General features: G+C 30.3%; 1 pseudogene; it reads left to right on the forward strand.

Moving 5' to 3' along the window:
• Positions 1-1633: 1633 nt before the first annotated feature.
• On the forward strand, positions 1634-6077 carry LOC131625105 (DNA damage-repair/toleration protein DRT102-like; annotated as a pseudogene).
• Positions 6078-7091: the final 1014 nt, after the last annotated feature.

Genomic DNA, 7091 nt, shown 5'->3' on the forward strand with positions numbered 1-7091 from the left:
GTGATAGCATATGTGTACCTAAATTAAAATCATCTTAATCAAAATTAATGTATATAAAATATGAGAGATATATGATTTGTTCTACATATTTGTCCCTTTAACTTGCTCAATTAATCACTAGACCTTAATAAAACTAGCACATACAAAATTATTTTTGGCCACAAAAGTTCATTATGATTTATTTATAAATCTTTTAATTATTATGTTTTTCTTTTTTATCCATTCGTAAGAAAAATCACACCAAATAAATAATAGTGTTGAGAAATTAAAAAGTTACTTTATGAATAAATAATGTATATAAAATGTGAGAATTTAGTGATTTATTTTACATTTTTCTTTCCATCAATTTTAATCTTCTTATTAATGTGTATTTATAATAGGTAAAAAATAGGTAATTAGCCTTTACTACTATATGTTAAAGGAAAGAAGATAATCATATATTAAAAATTGGGTATTTACAAATAATAAGGAAATAAGAGAATCATATATTAAAAAATGTTTAATATTAACCCTTTTATATTTCTTAGCGTGTATAAATTAAAATTTTTAAATATATACAATGTTAATATTAATTAAAGTGCTTTTAGTATATATATATATATATATATATATATATATATATATATATATATATATATATATATATATATATATATATATATATATATATATATATATATATATATATATATATATATATATATATATATATATATATATATATATATATATATATATATATATATAGAGGGCATATCATATGAGAATGACATATTTATATGAGAATGTGAGAATAAATCTGAACCATTGGATTTTAAAATAAATGGTGGAGATTATAAGTGAATCTTTTTTTTCTCTCTCCTACTTCATTTATTTCAAGATGCATGAGAGAGAAAAAAAAGATTCATATATAATCTCCACCATTTATTTTAAAATCCAATGGTTCAGATTCATTCTCACATTCTCATATAAATATGTCATTCTCATATGATATGCCCTCTATATATATATATATATATATATATATATATATATATATATATATATATATATATATATATATATATATATATATATATATATATATATATATATATATATATATATATATATATATATATATGAAGTTTTATGAAACTCTTTTAGAAATATGAATTACTATTAAAAATTATCATTAAATTACACTGATGTATTATATTTATCTTTTTATCTCTTTCAATTGATCACTCACCTAATTAAAGATATTGTTAAAAAAAAAAATTCTTTAATTGTTAAAATATTTTTTGTCACAACGAGTTTTTGTTATTACAAACCTTTATTGAGTCCCTAATTTTTTTTAATTAATACTTTGTTTACCTATTAATAAGAGATAAGAACAGTTTTTTAAAATATGTTTTCCTTATTATATATTCGTATTCTTGAAAACATATGTTTCAATTGCATCCACAGAAGTATTTAAAGGGGCAAACAAAATAAATCAATGTACTTAATAGAAGGCTTGTATTAAAAATAATGGAAGATTTATAGTTAAAAATAAAATAAAAACTCTTAGAATAAAAAATATATTTCCATATCTTATCTATATTAAGGCCGAATGATCAATTAAATGAGTTAAAAGGACAAACAACATACATCAATATTTTTAAGAGACAATATTTTCTAATTTGTAAAAGTAGTTTGTATTATTTCTAAGTATGAAAACGATCTAATTAGCATAAATATTTATAAAGTGATCAAAAAAAATTTCACCTACTACATACCAAAAGGAAAAAAAATCAATATTATACGTTTTGTTTAAGCTATGATGCTCTTTCATTATTTATTTATGGGAAATGCTAACGAGTGCTCTAGCAGCATTGATTAAGAGTTTAAAAAGGTATGTTATGTTATTAATATTTGTATTCAATGCATTAAAAATATAAATAATTGACTTCTTTTGAGTAGCAAAATGTATGTTTTATTGGAAATATTTGTATTCAATGATTTAAAAATTGAAATAATTTATTTATTTAGACAATATCTTCTTTATTTGAAAACCTTAAAGAGTGCCTCCAGAGCACTCGCTAGCATTACCCTTTATTTATTTATTTATTAAATATTGTGACAGCACATTGAAAGCATTTAAAAACAAAACCTAATAACAAGTATGGTAAGAATCTCTTAAAATTAAGCACTCACGAGCATAAAAAAAATAGAGAATATCTCAAATGTTTGTGACATTGTATAGAACTAATTATTATTCGATAGTATTTTGTTCAACATAATAGGAAAATATAATTTTAAAAATTCTACGATTAATATATAAATAAAAGTGCAAACATTCAATTTCTCAATTTATAGACAGAGAAAACAAACAAATAAGTTAAAATATAATAATAAATCCAAATTGAAAGTGACCATCATCATAGTTAATAATTAAAATACGAGTCTAACATTAGTACATTACTATCTTTCCGTAAGAAGTTATGTCCTCAAAACTTAGGCTATATTTGGAAGTTTGGAGGGGAGGAGGGGAGGGGAAGGCTTCCAAAAATGAAATTCTAAAAAAATATAAGAAAATATTTGACATTTTTTGAAAAAATGATTTTGTTTAGAATGATAAAAGAGTCATTATCATTAATAAATTTTTAATTTTCAGAATACTAGTATAACAACCTAAAAGATATTTGAAAAATTTATGTAAACCCTTCAAAACCCTCCTTCAATACAATTTTTGAGTTCCCTCATTTTATGGGGTTTTTGGTGTTATGAATAAACTCAAACCCTCCAAAACCCTCCTACCCAAAATCTTTTTATCCTTTTCACCCAATTCTTCCTATTTTTTAAAGCCCTCCCCTCCCTTCCCCTCCAAACGTCCAAACATAGCCTTAAAGTAAGGGTAACCACTACATTAGTTGTTACTTGTTACTATTTTCAACTCTTACACGACTCATGATCTTACTACATCACACTGATTATAGAATTCTATAGACATAAAACTAGACACCACACAGTGAGTTATCTGTTGGGAAAACAAACAAAACATAGAGAGAAAAAAGGAACGCAATAACAGTACAAGAACATAGCGTAGAAACTACAAAACCATAGAAAATTCACGATCGTTGTCAATAGATAACCAGAGAATAACACTATATGAAAACTGTTATAACACATAATATACACTCAACTATCCCAGGCCCTCAGTACATCCACACCCTCCAAAACAAATATTTAACTACATCTCACAACACTATAAAATAAGAGTATAAGAGAATAAAGAAAGACAAATATAAGCTTAAAGTGGGCTTTGACTGGTGTATCTAGTAAAAAAAACTTGAATCCTATATATAGCCTTGAACTCCCTATTCCTTTTCAAAAATAAGCGATGTGAGACTTCTTCAACATATATATTTTCAACCAAACCCAATAATCTCCACCTTGATTGAAAATAATACATTAACTTTCATTATCTTCACCGAGAATCATACTCCATCATAAAGAGTATAGTCGCTTGAAGCTACACCACTCCAAGAATTTTCACATTGTCTTTACCGATAATTATAATTTTAAAAAGTATCATACTCCACCTAAAGAAAAGTATATTTCACTTGAAATTAAACCACTTCAAGAATTTTCACATGCCGAAAACTAGGTTGAAACTTTATGGTGTAACTTCCTTGTTGGCAGGAAGCTCTTTAACCACCGACATAATCTTGCACCTTGTGTAATCTCGAATGTAACACATTTGACTTGACCTTTCCATAAGTAAAAAATAGTTCTTCCATCAATTTTCTCTAGCCTAAACTGCATAGTGGAACTTCTAACTACAACTCAATAACTCTTTCACAATAATACCCTTCTTTTCTGATGTGGAAAATTAGACAAAGCTGCAACCACATAGCATACTAAGAACTCATATCCTTGGATCGAACCAAAATCCAAAATCGGAGAAAAATCACGGTCGTTGTCAATAGACCCAGAGAATAACATTATGTGAAAATTGCTACAACACATAATATACCCTCAACTATCACAGGCCCCCAGTACACCCATACCCTCAAAATAAATATTTAACTATATCTCACAACACTTTAAAACAAAAGTATAAGAGAACAAAGAAAGTCAAATACAAGCTTAAAGTGCTTTTTATTGGTGCATCTTGTAATGAAAAACTCGAATCCTATATATAGCCTTGGACCCCCTTTTCCTTCTAAAAAATAAGCGATGTGAGACTTCTTCAATATATATATTTTCCATCAAACCCAACATTATCAACTCAAAATTCATCCTAACGAAAGTATATCCACAAAGCACTCGATTCTTAAGGAGCCTATGTCCACATGTCAAGTTTTTAACTTCTTCTTTAATCATATGACATTGACCACCTCACTAGGTCTATGGGAAGTGGTAATCTTCTACCATTTTATAGAATGCCAAAAAAGTATACACACTGCAACAATAAGTAAAACTTGTTTGTACAATTCAACATGATTTTCCCAGATCATCAGTATTAGATTGAGGATGATAATTTCCTTAATTTGTCAATAAGTATTTCAAAGTCATAATGTTGGCATATGCCATATCAACCTAACATTAATAATCCTCCTTATATCTTGCCATCAGGGACAGGGTTATCCTAAGACACGGGGAACTAAACAATTCCTCCAAGATCCATAAAGTCTGAAACCAAAAATCTAAGTACTTCTCCAAAACACTAAGTATGAAGTTGATACACACAATATGAGGCAATCATACATGTGCGTCCCAGATTTTATTCTTAGACCGGGGGTGGTCAAATAGCCGGGATAAGCTTCCCATTTTTTATTCAGACCATTACATGATCCAAAATATCACTTTGTCTGTTACAATATATTCCATAAATCAGGGAAACATTACATTTCTAAAGGGTTTGACATTACCAATCAGTTTATCGGTCATTAGACCAATTAAACTGAGGTATACGCTATAAAAGGGGGACTGAAGCTACACAATAGGGGGCGATGAATAACATAAAAAGGGGAAAAGATACACACATGAAAAACCTAGAACCACCAACAATGATGGCCATTTATCCCTCCCAAAAACATTGATTCACACTATTTCCCTATACATTTGTGATTCTTCCTTACCATCATCAAGAGAATTAACTAGTTGATGTTTTTCGCAAGAACATTTGACGCCCGTCGTGGGGTTCAATAAAGCTGACTTGGGCCTCAAGGTAGGCAACCCGCCGCCAGTGAGTCAATCTACCATGATAAAAAATTGCATCTGGTGAAACCAAAAAAATCCCATTCATGGGAGGCCAATGATTTTCCAGATTGCCTCAATACAAAAGTTTGAACAACATCGTTAAAATAAACTAATTTTACCAACTTATTTATCCCAAACACACCCACTTATCTACCTAAATCCTAAACATTTCACACTAACCTTTCACACTCATTACCATACAAATTTACATTTTGATCAATCATCCATGGTAGGACTCGGAGTCCCTATCAAAATCATTGTCGGAGCTAATGAATTTGGCACTCCTATCAAGATGCTTTAATCTACCAACTCAGTTACCTCGGTATCGAAATTGTAGACCTCCTAACCTCATCTTATTGATCCGTCAGTGCCAAGGTCGGCTGCCAGATCTCTCAATCCACATTATCGCCCTCCTAGGACGTTCGCAGTCTCGTTGTTTATGGAATCGGAGCCGACGTCTCCATCTTCACCAACAAATTCCTCGACGTGTTTTCCACAACCTATCTTATTCCCTCTGACACCGTCAATACCCGATCCATCAACATTTCAAACGTCCTCGTAGTCTCCGGTAAGTACACTCTAATAGAAACTGCGATTGAGGTCGTTGCCATCGAGGTTGTAAATATATGGCTGAACACGCCGTTCAAGCCTCTGGCCAGAGGAGATCGAAGAAATTTCTCGACAAACCACTGGCTAAAATGATGGAGATCAAAAAGGACGAATCGATTGATACCTGTGCGGTGTGTTTTTTAGTGAAGAACCAAAAACTTAATTTGATCGATTTGGTTCCAGGGGTTTCAGTGAAGATTTTTAGAGAGACTTAGACGTCGGCGTTTAAACTTAGTTAAGTTTCTCATTTTATCCTAATTGACTATGATTTTTGAGATTTTAGTTGTGGTGCCTATAATTGTAACACGACAAAGTAGAATAACAATTATCGTATAAATTTGGACCCATACATTGTTGATTATTGTGTTAATTTTTCTTCATTCTTAGAGGTGGTTATGTTTTGTATACACACTTTTTGGGCATGCCATATTGACATATGTATCCTTAGCTTTGACTTGCATAGGAGAGATATGAAGAAGCTGAATCGAGAGTTAGGCAACTAGAGCAACACGAAAGAATGACTTGTCGGCAAGCTCACACTCAAGATTTTATTCTATTCAAGTTCATTAGCCACCAAACCATCATTGTTTTCATTGTGTTTCTTTGCGCCACACATAAGAGTATAAATGGAAAAGGAATGGTCATCTTCGGAATCTACTATTATGGTAGAAAAGAAGCCAGGATTGATGCCATTGGAGATGGCAAGTCGAGCTCTAACACCGCTGTAAAAAGGTATAAGTAGGCGCAAATACTTAGACATCAACCTCTCTTTATTTCAAGATTTTGATTACCGTTACGATGTTAGTGTTGTTCGATTACTTATTCACATACTTTGAATCTAATCTGTCAGTTATATGATCGAAAATCATAGTGGAAAACTATCTTACAAAAACCTGACGATGAAAAATTCAGTCGCATGCCCACCAGAAAAGCTCCTGATCTCAAGGTAGCCAAAGCATGCTTAAGTTGTGGCGGTATAACAAATCAAGAATGAGAACTCGTGTACTTGTGTTGTTAAACTCAACAAGTTTGACTACAAGCTTGCAAACAAATGAGGATGAGAAAGAAAGCACTGATAACCTAACATATGCATTGGGTAATATGGACCATGTACAAACATACATATCTGTTGTGAATAACGATAAGGTTCAATTCTATCAATAATTTATTATGTGAGGCAAAGAACAGTAGCAATCAAAATATACATCCTTAAGCAATAATAACTAATAAGAAGAAAATATAACAAAATAAGG

This window comes from Vicia villosa, unplaced genomic scaffold (assembly GCF_029867415.1).
Source record: "Vicia villosa cultivar HV-30 ecotype Madison, WI unplaced genomic scaffold, Vvil1.0 ctg.000189F_1_1, whole genome shotgun sequence".
NCBI lineage: Eukaryota > Viridiplantae > Streptophyta > Magnoliopsida > Fabales > Fabaceae > Vicia > Vicia villosa.